At 34.1% G+C, this 17,219-nt stretch overlaps 1 long non-coding RNA gene across 2 annotated transcripts; it reads right to left on the bottom strand.

Annotated features, from left to right (window-relative positions):
- Nucleotides 1–212: 212 nt before the first annotated feature.
- Nucleotides 213–16,494, bottom strand: LOC147070997 (uncharacterized). Of its 2 annotated transcripts, XR_015070923.1 has the most exons (5): nt 16,348–16,494; nt 6,492–6,729; nt 6,076–6,204; nt 5,173–5,493; nt 213–2,123 (listed from the first exon to the last, which is right to left on the bottom strand). It is a non-coding gene; the product is annotated as an uncharacterized LOC147070997 (long non-coding RNA). The 2 variants fall into 2 exon arrangements; XR_015070924.1 differs by lacking the exons at nt 213–2,123; nt 5,173–5,493 and having other exon boundaries at nt 5,967–6,204.
- Nucleotides 16,495–17,219: the final 725 nt, after the last annotated feature.

Here is a 17,219-nt window from a genome sequence, read left to right as displayed (position 1 = left end):
TTAATGCCGGAAACAAAACCGGAAGTGCTCGGTCAAACGTTCCACTTTGGTTCCCAAACTTTCTTCTCAGTGCCCCGCGCTCGCGTAATCTCGTCTACGCCATAATCAATAATTAATATTAATTAATTAATTAATAAATGATAAATAATAAGTGCATCAATTTTGATAATTAATTACTATATTATAATAAATCTATTTTTTTATAACTTTTTGTGGTTTACGGACATTAATAAAGTTTACTTTTTATAACTTTTTGTAGGTTACGGACAATAATAAAGTTTCTTTTTTTTTTAACTTTTTTTTGTGGTTTCGAACATTAATACAATTGTACTTTTTATAATATTTGGTGATTCGGATACTAATAAAACAAACTTTAAATCAGTGACTATTCTTTCTATTGACTATAATATTGTGACTGCCTGCTCTTCCATATTGGTGTACCTCCACTTCAGGCATCGAGCTAGCCAAGAATTCGGAGGCCTACATCGCAGCGCCCAACAGAATGGTGCTATTCAGGTCGCATAAACCTGATCGGATCTCGACCCTTAGATCCTGTGCAGCATCAGAACAAAACTAGAATTGTGAGTACGATTATATACAGTGTATAAATTGAGCTCACTAGGAAGAGCAGTGTAAACAAGTGGAACTTTTGACATTTTCTACGAACTATATATATAATAAAACTTAAAAAAAATACAGTAATTTACTCTTGACGCAAGTGCAAGCCTCAGAACCCACCCACCCTAGGTATTAAAAAATAACAAATACCATATCATTGAGATCAAGGGCCTAGCAAAAAAGATAAATCGCTACTCGAGGGAACTGGATCGACCATCCAAGCGCCGAGACCTGGACGAGGAGACGGAAGAATTCTACAACGCCGGAAGCCGAGAAGAGGAAGAACTGCGCGGCATGGCTTGTATCGACGGACACGTCCTTGTTTTGTTTGTTCAAAAAACTTTTTTCTTACTACCCAATCATTCAGACCTCTAACCTGGCCTCGGTCGGTCGCGAAGCCAGGTTACATTCAACCGAACCCTGCTAAACTACAGATAGGCACAAGATATAAAGGGGATAGGCCATAAACATCGCCTAGGTGGCCCAATAAGTATAGCACAATAATACCCTAAGTAAGTAAGTATCATCCTAACGCCGATCTAAGGGAGATCTCATCCCTTCAGGATCGAATAAAAGATGGACTTTTTCGATTTTCATCATCAGTCTCCTTCCGCAATCCGACGGGGACTCCATGTCCGTCTGCGTGGAACTTCTCCATACAACTCTCCATATAAATTCAATCAGTCTTCCATAAGACTAAAGTTCAAAGTGAACTCGGTGTGCAGTAGATCTGCCACCCCCAAAAGCCACCCACTGGCGGGTAATACTAGCGGGTGGGACTTAGTCGTTTGAGTGCGCGAAAATTTTACAAACAGCGGTTCTCCAACGGAGGCCCTGAACACTTTCGAACTTTTATCTTACTGCCTATCGGTTTCCAAACTTTATCGTGGTGGCTCCGCAAGCTTAATAATAATTTGGTGCAATAACAATTTTATCTTTTCTTGTATTTACTACAATTAATGTGAACAATTGTGACTTTGTTTTATAATACTAATGTAGAAAGTTTTTTTTTAAGTGCAAATAATTAAAGATTTCTGACAATAATAATATAACAATTCCGTGTAAACAATCTGTGGGTTAAAATAAAATATAAACCTAATTCTACCAGTGAGTTTTAATTGAATAACGATGGTGAAAGAAACATTCTAAGGGTCCACTACACTGTTCGATCGCTACTATTGAACACAGGTAATGAAATAAATAAATCAAATAAACATTTAAAACGCACATATACAAAACATGAAGAATAAAAGTCAGGCATAGTTTATACTGGATTCTGCTGCACAAGAGTGCTCAAACAAAATAAATAGCACGACTCCTCACATTAAAACCTTAAAACTATTAATTAAAGTAGGTATTATCAATTACTCTTTACGAACTATTAATTTAGGCAGCGACAAGCTCCCTACTCTCCGTTGCTGAACTGTAGACGACGGACTGAGGAACTCCGTTGACGGTCTTTGACTGGTTAAGACGTCATTTTTGTATATCATTACTGTCTCACTCTGAAATAACAAAAATTTAATTACGTCAATATTAGCAGTTGAGATACATAGAGATTAGCAATCAGAAGCCATATTACTTTGTGACATGCTACTCAATGACTGGATTCAGTCAGTAGTGTAATGGATGTTGCGTAACATTAGATTCATTCTACGTAATAGGAATGCAATAATTATCGTGTTCAATCAACTCGCTTTGGGTATTGAATAATGGTTAGGTATATAAAGTATTCACTTATATAATTACAGTAAAACCTCATTAATACAAATTCCATTGGACCGAAAATCGAAAAAAAAATTCGAATTACGAATTATGAAATGTATGGGGGGAAAATATTAAAATTTTGAAAAAAAAAATAATTTGATTTTCATTAATTTTGTTTCCGATCATAGATGTGCCTACCGAATTGGGTCATAAAATGTCTTTATTATTTGATTGATTGATTATTAAATGATTATTTTTATTACCATCATAAAATAAGTAATTTTTGATGTTTTAAGATAGGTCTGTCACAATTTTCAATAGGCGGCCACAGACGTACAGTTTTCGTAACAGGTTGAACATGCCAGTTAATACGTAATGGCGGCGATACAGTTATCTTTGGTAGATAATCTGCTGCGCCCATAGACGGACAGTTTTCGACCTGCCAGATGTGTGCCAGGTTCAAACTGCCATCGACCCCCCACTCCCGTGTTTTTGTAAAACTGTTGGAATTTCAACTCACCGAAAGTTCTCGGGTGACGTTAGATGTTGGTAACGTAAAGTAGAATATACCGCGCGATACAATTGCGGCTGGTGTTGCTTGTTATAAAATACAAATTCATTTATTATTAAAAATGTAATATTATTATGTACGCGGAGATCGCAAATATTATATTTTATTTATTTTTAGGAGAGTAAAACAAAGTTATAGTTATTTATGTAAACATATTATTTTATACAATATAATATAAATGTTAAAATTTTAGAGAGCATTATTAATTAAGTTATTGTGAAAATATAGACTAATAACTCAGTACTCAAATTTTATTTATTGTAAGTAGTGAATATTACAAATTATTAATTTAAGACGTTCACAACATAAATTAATATACCTAATTGTGAATGACAATGTCGGTAAATCTAAATAAAATTTAAGTATGTATATATTTTAATAATATCATTGTAATTAATTATTATACTGATGAGTGATGTAAATATAATATTGTGGCATGTTTAAATTTATTGTATATAAAATCAATACCTTTATAAATAATACCGTTTTCTAAAAATATGACCAAATAGATAATTAATACTGTCCATTAAAGGGAATAATTTATTCAAAAGAAAAGATTTTATTTACACGAATGTGTATAATATTGTTTCGGTGAATCGATGAAATACACAATCCACTAGCGAAATCATGATTTATTTTACCAACGTCATAGGTGTGTATTTTATGTCAATTTGTTTCTAATAAAAACAATAATTATAACCATAATAAATTCAAAGTAAAATTATTCGTGTATAAATATCATGCAAGTATACCCTACCTAAAACTAATTTAAACAATACCCCTGTATAATATCTCCGCGAACCTAACCTCTATAGTTTTTGACACTTGCACTGCCACAGACAATAACTGTACGTATATGGGGACGTTTGTTGACAGTTCGACAGATTTAAATGGGGTATAGTTAAACTGATCTGTGGTGTGTCCACTAACGTACAGTTATTGTCTGTGCCATGTTCAACCTGCTACGAAAACTGTACATCTGTGGCTGCCTAATGACTGGGCCATGAAAAAGTGTACTTTATTACGATTTATTGAATATTTTTGTATGCCAGGGACTCTGAAATCATTTCGAATTACGAAATTCGAATTAAAGGAATGGTTTTATATGAAAATAATGTTCAAGGGCCATATTATTTTTCGGGAAAATTTCGAATTACGGTGAATTTCGAATTATCAGTGTTCTTACTAATGAGGTTTTACTGTATTTATAACCATATTTTTAGTGGTTATTTTATAACCCAACACAAACACGACAAAAGTTTGTGCCAAAATATCGAAGAAATAAAAGCGGTAATCTGGTTTTTTAAACCATAAGTAGGTTTAAAAGTGTTTACATAAAATGGCACTGTAACTTATTTGGACAATTATTTCGTATACTTCTCTCAAAACATTGTCAGTCGTCACTATGGGAATGTCAAAAAAAAGAAAGTTACAGGGAGCGTTGTTATTTTGAGTCTTTTGGCAACAAAGGGGAGAAAAACGGTCTTCACGGGATTCAGCGACGAGAAGAACTAGGTGCCTCCGTTTAATGTCAAGAGTTTAAAATCGAAGATCCTGCTCAATTTGTGAAAATGAGGCCAGTGGATTTTGGATGTACGAGAAGAATTTAGGGAATATTTTGTCAGTTCTCAAGGAGAGTTATCTTGGCAATATGTATAAAATATACTATGTACTGAACATAAAACTAAAAAAACTAATTATGTTTTCATAAATAGATCGAAATTAACTTTAAATGTGAAGTCAGAAAAGGTGCACTATTTGGAAAGTCCCTAAAAATCAATCATTTGATGAGTCCACTTGGAGAAACTATATTTCTACGTGAAATTGATGCTTGCTCCTTATGAATTCAGTATATTTATAAAGACAAAATGTCATTATATCCATATCTAGTGTTTATAGCAGTGTTACTTTAAAGAAAGTTATTTTTGAGGGCCGTTCCAAATACTGTGGAACATCGATCTACCGTTCTTGCATAAATCGTTTTCCCGCATGGATCGTTCATTTTGGAAAGTCCAGCCAAACACCCAAAAGAACAATGTTAAATAATCTCCTATTAACCGTGCCTCGATTTTATCGTTTTCCGAAATACGTAGTCGACTGTATCATCGAAATTACCAAAAAATATTCGTTGCAAATTCACACGCTAGGTGCAAGACAGTCACGTAGGTTTGCTCTCTTCTGCGGGTGTGAATTTAACGCAACCATGCATGGCTACCTTAAAGGAAATGTGAAAAAAATATTTGAGAATTTCATTCGGCGCCTGCGCGCCCACTGACCTGCTTGACGATCGGCAGTCCCTGGTGGAGTATATATCTGGGCTGCCATGAGGTCCCGCCTTCCGGCGTAGTGGTCAGCCAGCTGAGGTGACAGTATAGTCGCTTCAGTCCGATCCTTCTCTGTTCCTATGGCAATCCGTTGTTCCATGCCCACACCAAACTGGTACCCGGTGCCCACGCTGCACGCCGATTACGATACCGCGCCGTTCTCCTTCTTGCATGCCTTCCTCGCGTGTCTTGTTCACCAACCTCGTCATCTCTTCCGTGAGGGCGATTATTTGATCGTGAACGAATTCGTCCAAGCGTCTTGGAATGCTGGCGCTGAAATATTGTTGAAGGGAAGATGAAAATATGATATTATTAGTTATCGAATCTACTGTCTACTACTACTATCACTAATTATGGTGAATACGCATGATGCATGTCATGGTCCCCACATCCTGAATGCTACGATGATGACACCACTTTGCTTTATAGCTGTGGGAGTCAATGAGTCTATTCTTTACGAGGAAAATTTATTATCAATGTCATATTTTATATTCCATATGACATACACGTATAAAAGATGGCTATTGAAAGCTAGCATTATAATATTATTAAATAAAGAAGATAATAGTTATGTAGATTTACATTGTACTGAAAAAAGTCTATTAAGAAGCCATAGATTATAGATTATTTTAAATAGTAATTTATTTTATGTTAGCGATATTATGGCTATTATTTAATACAGGTAATGAAATAAATAAATCAAATAAACATTTAAAACATGAAGAATAAAAGTCAGGCATAGTTTATACTGGATTCTGCTGCATGAGAGTGCTCAAACAAAATAAATAGCATGAAATTTATGTAAAAAAAAAAACCTTAAAACTATAAATTAAAGTATTATCAATTATGCTTTACGAAATAATAATTTAGGCAGCGACAAGCTCCCTACTCTCCGCCGCGTAACGTAGACAACAGACTGAGGAACTCCGTTGACAGTCTTTGACTGGTCAAGATGTTGTTTTCGTACATCATTACTGTCTCACTCTGAAATCACAAAATTTGATAATATCAATGTTAAAAATCTAGATAAAGATAGCATTCGAAAGCCATAATATGATTACTTTGTGACATGCTCCTTGATGACTGACGTCGCTAACTGTGTCATCGAAATTCCCACTGAATATTTGTCGCAAATTTGCACGTTAGGCGCAAGACGGTCAAGCAAGCTTGCTCTTTCCAGCGTGTGTGAATAAAATGCAATGGCGAGTGGCAACTTTGAAGGTTATGTGAAAGAATTATCTGAGTTTTATTTAGCGGCCGCGCCTACTGACCTGTCTCAATCTCTTGTGCCTCCTTTGGATGGATAACGAGGGCCAGCATGCGGTGAGTAGTTCTGAGGTAGATTGGTGTGTCCCTATTTGCACTCCAATTGGAATGTCCTCTTCAATCCCCCTGCGGAGGCTTATCCAGTCACCGATCCGCATTCTGCAACGTCACGGCGTTCTCTCTCTCGCAGGATCTCTTGGCAATGTGTTGTCAATGCCGCCCATCAACCGATTAATCACGAAACTGAAATTTTGGTGAGGGAAAGATGAAAATATGATATTATTGGTCAGCGGCGAAGGGTGGAGGTAGGCTATTTAGATCCGCCATAAATTAGCGCTCAATAAACTTTTTTCACTTATACGTATTTGCTTTCATTGAAATAAGACTACAATTTACAGATGTTGTTAGCTAGTTTTTAAAATTCAATTAACCCCTGCGAAACCAAACCATAATAAATAAAAGTCAGATAATACTCGTCCATCTATAAAAATATCTAAAATTATGCAATTAAATACATAACTTTGGATAATATAGATAGAATGATATTTTTCATCTATTACAGTTTGGTTTAGGCAGGGCTTAATGAATTTAAAAAATGAACCAATATGTGTAATATTTCTATTCTTAATCCAACGAAAATAAATAAGTACTAGCTGAGCCAGCTGGCTCTCGCCAGTCTGTCTCGCTAGGTCTTGCAGACGGCTTGGCGGTATTGGATATTAATATAATTGTGAAGTATGCATAGGCGGCGCCATAATTTTCCCTTCGTCATAGATTTTCATTCACCTCAAGACAGTTTGATATTTCGCTGATTTGTCAGTTTTACGATTTGCAAGTCGTCACTGCCAATATAAATTCGGGGTCATATGCGTAGTCTATTCTGGAGTCTGGCCTTTACAATATCGTCTGACACCACTTCAGACTGATAGGCCTAGCAGAACAGCTGGCAATCGCCGATTGCTACTACTGACATTTTAATAGAATATACCTAATATGTTTATATATTGCACTTTCTCATTCATTCTTATTTATTTTCGTTAAAAATATACATTACACGTCATGTTGTTGGTTAGTTTTTTTATAATTCATTAAACCCTGCCTAAACCAAACAATAGTAGTTAAAATATTATTCTATCTATTAAATATCCAAAATGATGTATGATTTAATGGCATAATTTTAAATATTTTATAGACAGATGCGTATTATGGCTTGGTTTCCCAGGGTTTAATTGAATTTAAAAAACTAACCAACAACATGACGTGTAATGTATGTTCATAGTTTAAAGAAAATAAATATGAATGAATGAGAACACTATCTGTAAATTGTAGTCTTAGTTCAATGTAAATAAATACGTATAACTAACAACGTTTAGTCTGTACTATCTATGGTGGATCCACCCTACCTCCACCCATCGCCACTGCAGGATAGTCTTATTTTTCATACATTTAGATTATTGCGATATAATACGTTTTATTTATTCAATGGGATCACCTTAGATTGCACCCACTATTTCTTATAATAAGTCTTTTAAGATACTCGTAATTACCACTCTGAAGGGGTGTGTCCATATGCTTTGCTTAGGAGCAAAAATGGTACTTTATTTTAAAATTCCTAAGTTCTTAATATACTAATGAATAAATTTCAACATGCTAAAATTATTATTTAACAAATTATCTTTGTGGGGAAATAAAAAAAATATTATTTTTATCATGTACAAAAATGGAAAAAGAAACAGGTAGGTACTTACTTATTGTACCTAATTGTGTCGTATAAAGGTCATAATCGACTATATTTGACTATAAGTATATATTTCACTTAGAAGAAATAAAAGATGAAATAGCAAACAACATGCATAATATCATTATCAAAAGAAACATTATTGCAATTTAATTTTTATTAATATTAATAGTTACTAATGATATAAAAGAAGAAGAAAGGTTACTGTAATTTTATATGTAATTATTATTATAAAATATATACCTAAACATTATTAATGTTTAATTACTTGTATTAAACGTCACATGAATTTCATTTACCAACGAAATGTAAAAATAATACAATTATTACTGAATCACGATAACTACCTATCTATTTTATATGGAAGTGTGTGATACTTCGACGTTGATCTGACAATAGTATCTATCTGACATTTATAGTAAATTTTTCAGGGGGTTCAAAAAACTGTTTTTGTCGGTATCAGTATTATTTTTATTTTTCAAGTGAAATGATTTAATATTAGTACTAAAACAGTCATTTAAAGATGTATGAAAATTGTAATGTCATAATAAAATAAATCACGCAGATAGATAATATTTCTTTTTAGTTTCTAGACACTTCGATGCAGATAGATACTATTTTCCACGTCAAATTTGAGCATTTTAGGATTTTTTTCGTAGAACAATAATATTTCCATTCGATCCGTCACCATTTTGTACAAAATACACCAATAACCTAGAATTTGCCAAAACTGCAGATAGATACTATTGTCAGATCACAGTTGACTTACTATAATATTGAGAAGAGCGTAATATGTACCTATATAATGTAGTTTCTTATTTATTAAGTCTGAAATTATTCAATTTATTGATGGAATTATTAAAATTATCTTCATCTTACAATAAATGTCTTGATTGAAATTGATTATTTATGGGTGCTAATAGAAATGTCACATTTTTTCGATTACTTATTCCTGCAAATTCTAAATTTGAAATCTGATACGTCAAATGAACTTGTTTTGCGAAAGAAAACAAATGACAATCTAAGTCTATTAGTTTGACAGATAAAAAGCAGTGACATGGTTTTAGATTATATTTTCGTAGTAATTAGTGAGGAAATATGTATTTATTTTGTGTTAAAACTCAAGAATACGCCAATGTGCTACTTACAGATTTGAATAATTTTGTGGAATATTAATTTAGATATTTTGCAATATTGATTATATAAAAAGTATTAAACGACATTATAATCAATTTGAGGTACACGGACTGCAAGATGCGAAAATGTATGGTGACGGATATTAAACGCGATTTAAAAACGTTAGTATCTGTGATTGTGTCGAGTTTTATCAGATTGTGCCCGATTCAAATGGAAGTAGATTCGGGACTCTAAAAATTGAAATGAATTCCTTTAATAATCAACAAAACGGTGTTTAAATAAAAAAGTTGACGTATTTTCCAAAATCTCTTAGGATAATAATATATAGGAGATGAATGAAAAAGTGTGTACAATTTTGTCATATCGCACGAAATATACCAAAAGTATGGTTTGGTTTAGGCGAGGTTTAAATGATTTTTAAAAACTAAATAACTGCATCTGTAAATTGTAGTCTCAGTTCAATAAAAACAAATACGTATGACTAACAAAGTTTAATATGCACCATTTATGGCGAATCATAACAGCCTACCTCCTTTTGTGGTAGCCGTCATATTGGATAAATAGGTATTTTTATTAATCAGGAAACGCACAAAAAAAATAAGATTATAGATGTGAATTAATCAGCAATTCATATTTTAAGTGTATTCTAAAAAATGGCAACGCATCATCAGATTCTCGAAAAAGCTGTTACAGGCCTTTTATTTTTATATTTAATTGAAAAAATGGGTAATGTCACATCACACAACGCTTCTTATCCGAGGTACATATAATTTTTTTGCGATGTTGCATGCCATTCTGTTTTGTAAATTTTGTTTCTCTGATTATAGGGTCTATCAGGGAGACGAGTGAATCTTTGCACCCGTAATTCTACATATAATATAAAAATATAATTATACTATAATTATAGTACGGTTGGCAACATTGCCGCACCCTATACGCCAGATTTAGCCCCCTCGGATTATTATGTTTCCTAACTGGAGTCTGCGGTTGATGGCTATTTTGATGACCTTGACGATTCTCATTATAAACGGGGTATCGAAACTATTGAACATCGCTGGGAAAAGTGTATCGAACTAAAAGGAGACTGTAGAAAAATGGATATTTTTTCACAAATTTTCTGTGAGGAGAAATAGAAAAGAAAGCTTTTAATTCCTCTCAATAGTGCCGGGGATATACAAGTATATAATATCGTCTCTGTTCTGGCAGAAAACACTAATTCGAGAATACTAGTTTCGAGTCGTAAAAATGATGACTTTAAAATAAAGACTGTTTATTTATTAAGAATGTTAAAGTTTAAAAAAAAGTAAAATTTTCTTTTTTTATGCTTATTTTCTTATTTGTTTAGAAAAAAACGAATTAGTGTTTTTTGCTAGAACACAATTTGTCTTTTTAAGCGGTACTGATTACACTAAGTGTTATTTAGTGTTTTCTGCCAGGAGAAAAATGCAGAATATTCTCAAGCCATTGTCATAGTTTTAGGGAAAAATTTTAGTACGTAAAATTATCTAGGTATTTTTATAAAAAAAATGAGATAGATACATACTGCAATAGTATATTCTTATAGAGCGTAGAGATTATAAGTAGGTACATGTGTAAATAGTGACTTGTAGAAGACATATTAATTAAGGGAATTTCAGAGTAACTATCATTGATGGAAAAGTAGCATCGTTAGAGTCATCATCATCAGTCTGAATCAATACACTGCTGGATGAAGCCCTCTCCAAGCTGATTCCACTTCTCTCTGTCCTGTGCGTTGCCACGTACTTCCGCAGTACTTAACCATTTCATCGATCCAGCGGCCTCTAGGTCTATTTTGCGGACGTTTTGTACCTCTTGGGTACCACTGGATGACTACATTTGTCCATCGGTTGTCCATTTTTCGAGCTATGTATCCATCCCATTTCCATTTGTGGTTTTTAGAGAACACTATTACATCGCAAACCCTTGTCTGTTCTCTTATAAATCATTCCGCTTTTTGGTCATTTCGTGTTATGCCCAGCATGCACCTCTCTATACCACGCTGTGCTACTATAAGTTTCTGGGTCTTTCCTTTACTTAGGGTCCATGTTTCACACGCACTTGTAATTACGGGAAGCACACACTCGTTTAACATTTTGCGCTTAAGGCACGGGTCATTTTTGAAGACATTATTCAGACGGTCAAAAGTTTTTCAGCCCAGCTTCACTTGGCGAACAATTTCATCGAAAATACATCCACCTACAGACACCTTGTTGTCCCAGAAAATATCAATTGAGTTACTGCATATGCAGTGACGTTCCAACACAAAATGCCGCCCCTAAGCAGTGCCGAAATGCCGCCTCATTTTTTTTATACCTACCGTATTTTTATCATCCTTTCATGACACCAATATCTAAGAAATGTGTTGTATGGATACATTACTAACAATACCTATACCACTAAATCTAATTTAAATACATCTCTACTTCAAATGACAAAAAATATTGTGAGTCCATGGTTTCAGATACATTTTAAAATACACGTAACAACTTCCAAAGCTCGCGAATGACTGGCAAAAATATTTGGATTTTTTTAAAATTAGGGTACGTAAGTATGTAGGTACCTACCTATAATTCAAATTCAATTCGCTAATCTGCGCATGTGCGCAAGGACGTGACGTCCAAGGACAACGGAAGTAAACTAGGCATCGCGAACCCGGCAAAAAATTACAGTCCTATTAAACCTTTTTAGTTATTATGAATACACTGTTTCCAACCAGTGAGCTGATCTTTTTTAAGGAAAGATATTTCCGTTATAACTAAGTTTAGGTAGCTATTTCTATATATACCTAATGATTCTCCTCGATTGTCCGCTCTTTGGGTAACTGCCGCCCCCAAGCGACGCTCAATCTGCCTACCCCCACGGGACGTCACTGTGCATATGGCTCTTGCAGACGAATCATAAAATAAATTGCATCTCATAATTATTACGAAAAAGTGTTTCAGCAGTGGCTTAATAGAAAATCAACCACGTGCATGTAGTCAAGTTACGTGGTGATTCGTGAAAGGCATGACCACTTCTACGACTGGAAACATGACTTTCCTGGTTTCCTATTGCCTCGGGTAGATATATCACAAATGATACAATTGCGTCTTTCATGTTAGAAGAGTCACGTGAGCTTTGTTAGTAGAAGCACATATGAAATTCGTAGTTAATTTGAACACGAAGTTGGGTGTACAGAGGGGTGGAGCCCATATGAGTCACGACCTTCGGCCATGAGGTTCCTGCTATGAAGAAGAAGAATGATGCTAACACCAAAGTAACCAATACACTGGCTGGATACAATGGCACCATGCCTATATTCTTGACAATGGCCAGCGTTAAATAATATACAAAGTCATACTGCATCTCTCATATACATACGAAACTAAGATGCTCACACAGTGTAATTGTAGTTCCAAGTTAAGTAGTGAGGAGTTGGATTCACGACTACTTCCGATGCTGCTACCGTGACTTTTCGTGTATTACTTGCTATCGTCTTAGGTAGACGAATTACAAAATAGATCGTGTAGGTATATCATATTGTGCAGGTGAATCAGAGATGCGTTCGCGGTGCCCATCGAGGATGTGAGAAGTGAGAGCCACGTCGACTCCTTGGCATGGTGCTATATCTTTTCGTGTATATGTACTATCGTCTCAGGTAGACAAATTGCAAAACAAACTTTATATGATTCCGACGAATCCGATGTACGCGCGGGATTCTCATCAAGTACCAAGTTACGGAGGTGAGGATTGGTAGTCACAACCCCTTCCCGACCTGGTACCATAACCTTTCGTGTATACTAACATTTCAAGTAGACAAATCACAAAAGTATGTCTCTATGATTATGTATACGGTTTGTTAGGTAACGCACCTGGACTACATGTAAATAATCTTTTTAATGTATTTTATACATCAGTGGCTTGTTGTCGATTTTGATTATAAAATAATAAATGTATAAATAAAAGGACTATGATGATTAAAAGCAATATTTATAATTGCTAATCAGGCTCTGTCAATCTCTCAGATCATAATATTGTTGTAGATAATTGTTGTAGAATCTTAAACTTATAATTTGTAATGTCCACAATATGTAAAATAAATTAAAAGAATATAGACACTAAGTCGCTTGCCAGTATAAGGTGAAAAGCAAGAATGGTCCTGGCAGAAAACACTAACTCAATTAGTTGTTATTTCCAGGCAACATTTCGTAATTTTTCATTTAGTGCGTTTGCAGAAAACTGTTTTTAGGTAAATGTATATTTTATAAAAATTAGTGTGTTTTTCCAGACGGTAAAGTTTGAAATAAGGAACATTTTGGTATAACTAACTCAATATGTCATTTTTTCGAATTAGTGTCTTCTGCCAGAACAGTGACGATATATCAGAGTAGATATCTGCTATAATAAGTCAACACGCCAAGAGCGCGACATAATACTATCAGCATGCAAAAACCACGTAAAAGTGTCAGCGCTGTGATATAAAGATTTGATATAGAAGTTGGTCTATAGCCGGCTCTGGGACAACGACAAGCACCCTGACACCTTACTCTATAGCAGGGATGGCCTGTGCGTCAATTAGTCGATCACGAAGGTATCTTTGTTCGATCGCGCAAATAATAATATATTGTACTATTTCTTGTTTAAACGAGTCAAAACTACTTGACGTTCCAGCTCTTAAAATCCGCTAGTTCTTATCTCTTCTCTTACATATCATTATCAAGAAATACAGTCATGCGAAGAACACAAGTGATGAGCTTAAACTTGGAAGAAATTCTACAGGAAAAAATTAATAAAATAAATGTAAATTCCTATACTTGCAATTTGATGAGTCGGTAGATTACACGGATTTATTTATTATTTATCACGAGGTTTATTACTTTATGTAAAAATGAGGAGCCATCCCTACTTTTATCAGTCATCATTGCATTATACACCAGCAGGCATGGATCCCACAAGGAGTATCTGACAGGGCTCTAGCCTGAGGGCGGGCCGGCGTAGCGGGTCGACCAGTTCAGTGGGAAAAACACAAATCACAAATTTGCTCAATAGTAAAAAAAGTCACCTGCAGAGCTTTTCTCCTTAAGATATATTTACATTTTAAAATACATGGCTGTGCGATGCGATTTGATGTGATATAATTATTGATATAATTAAATGATAATTCATGTATAGAATTTATTTTAAGTATGCTTCCTGGCGAAGAGTTGCATGTTACTTGACTACTACAAACTTTCTAATATTCGATATACAGATAAATTGTGTAACTATGTCGAAATTACAGTTAATGCGTAAGTACCTACTTTTTTTTTTAGAAGTGAAGGACATAATATTATATGAAGTGAAGTACCTATAAAATATCTGTTTTCAAAATACATAGTTGAATTATAAAAAATGGGTTTTCATTGTTCTCGCATGATATAATAATTAAAAGTGATATCAGTCGATCGCCATAAATAATTTTTTCAACTAGTCGATCCTAGAAAAAAGTGTAGCCACCCCTGTGGGCAGCAAGATAGGTGCTGTTAAAATATAGCACTTATTGCAACAATAAAAACCAGCTTCGTGTAATTGTTACAATATGTGCTAATATTTTGATACAAACCTACCTTAAGTTTGATAATATTTATCATTTTATCACTTTAGCGGTCGATAAGCATAGAATAGACCCACATAAGTATAGAATAGACCCACTGCTCTATAAATAGTAAGCAAATGAATAGTATTGAGACTGCTGTATGGATAATTATTGTCGTCAAGCGTCTGCCTGGCTGGTGAAAATTGATTCAGGCATATCAGTGGGTCTATTCTATGCTTATCGACCGCTAAAGTGATAAAGTGAAAAATATTATCAAACTTAGGGTAGGTTTGTATCAAAATATTAGCACTTATTGTAACAATTACACGAAGCCGGTTTTTATTGTTGCAATAAGTGCTATATTTTAACAGCACCTATCTTGCTGCTGTTAAAATATCGCACTTATTGCAACAATAAAAACCGGCTTCGTGTAATTGTTACAATAAGTGCTAATATTTTGATACAAACCTACCCTAAGTTTGATACTATTTATCAATTTAGTGTTCGATAAGTATAGAATAGACCCACTGGAGCGTTAACATATTCGGATTTTGTAGGCTATACGTGCCTCATGAGCTGATTTAACTTTTGGAGGTTGGAGAACTGACCCATGGAAGTACTTACCCAGTACCTACCTAATCAATAGTTATTCATGAATAAGTGGGTCGGTATACAATTTGTAGGTAAATGTATTCCAATAAGTAGAAGACATGTAGTTGAAAGATGTCGAAAATATTAAATTAATGAGTTTAATACGATTCTATCATAATGGCGGCTTTATAATGCAACCATGGAAGTCTGGGAAAGTGATGCCCAGCTAAATGGAATTGAAGAGGTACCTAGGTACCTACCGAAAGTAAAAAATCTGTAAAAATAAATTGGTAAAAAGCAACAAACAAAACATTCGTGAGGAGATTTGATAAATTAGAGTGGGTATATTACCGATCCGAAGAATGGAGCACTGATTACAAAATGGGCTAGTAGTCGTAACAAAGGAACATGGGCTACACACGTAAACTAAAATGGCGGAATAGCTAATTCCGTCATCGTACAACGGATAATGTTTGACGAAATAAAAATTAATCAATTTTCGAGAAAGGCAGTGTACTCGGTTGGCAGTGTTGAAAAATTACAAAATTAAAAATAACTGCATAAGAGAATATAGGTTACAATGTTGTTTACAATTTGGTGTAAATAATAAAAATAGCTGATACAGTATGTACCAGCATAGCAACTAAAATGGGGACATCTTGGGTGGACTACAATAAAATTACGTGAATTTTAGTGAAAAGTTACAGGGAACCTACAAAGAGCACGCCCTTACCTGAGACTGCGGAAGATTAAGGTTATAGAATTACCGGCATGGCATTATTAAAATTTGTACATGGAATTAAAATGGAAATCAACTTACATATTAATTAGAATAATAATACAACTCCGTCCGCGCGTCTGCAGATATGGTTCAGATCCAGATGAACAGCAATTATTCACCAATCACCGGTTACAAACAGAAACAATTTTTCTGTCTCGGCCATTTTAACGTTGGCGTTGGCGTCACAACAAAAATAAAGAAGCAACAGGATTAACAGGAACCATAGACTCATAGACTAATATACTTATCTTTACCATAGACATTATTATAGTGGATACTTGTTATTATTATCCTAAAGGTAGGTAGGTAGGTACCTAAATAGTCATCATAATAATTTAACCATAATTTTATTTATCTTGTTTTTAATGGAATGTAGGTATGGCTATAATTACGAAGTTATGTAGGTACCTGTACAATTCGATTATTAATTATTATCAACTCTTTCTCTTTGATAATTACGATTAAACATAATATTATTAGGTACATTATTCGAATTTGACTTTGAAGTCCTTGTAAATAATAAATAAAATTTAGTAAAATTCATCTCTTATTATTGATTATTTTCTAGATAGGTACCTAGGTAGGTGTATAATATTTATTTAAACTTTTTTTGTTTGGCAATCTGGCAGTCTTCGTTTAGGTTCGTATTATTAAACTGAATCGAACAAATCAAATGGAACGGTTTGATTTGTTGGATTTGGAACCGTTTGGCAGAATGTCCACGGGAACGCTTTTCTGACGACTAATTTGTATTGCCAGTACTTAAAATTAATTCAATAACATATTAGTCTCTAAAACAGCAACACATTTATTGAAACGGCAACTTGGAACCTATCGTCGTCTACGATAACACAAATTTAACAAACTGTCGTATTCATTTATTTTGAATGTACAAAATATAAATAATGCTT

Source organism: Rhyacophila brunnea, unplaced genomic scaffold, assembly GCF_057557595.1.
Source record: "Rhyacophila brunnea isolate RB1 unplaced genomic scaffold, BYU_Rbru_1.0 scaffold_21, whole genome shotgun sequence".
Classification (NCBI taxonomy): domain Eukaryota; kingdom Metazoa; phylum Arthropoda; class Insecta; order Trichoptera; family Rhyacophilidae; genus Rhyacophila; species Rhyacophila brunnea.
The sequence above is the reverse complement of the archived record's forward strand: the minus strand, read 5'-3'. Positions and strand labels throughout refer to the sequence as shown.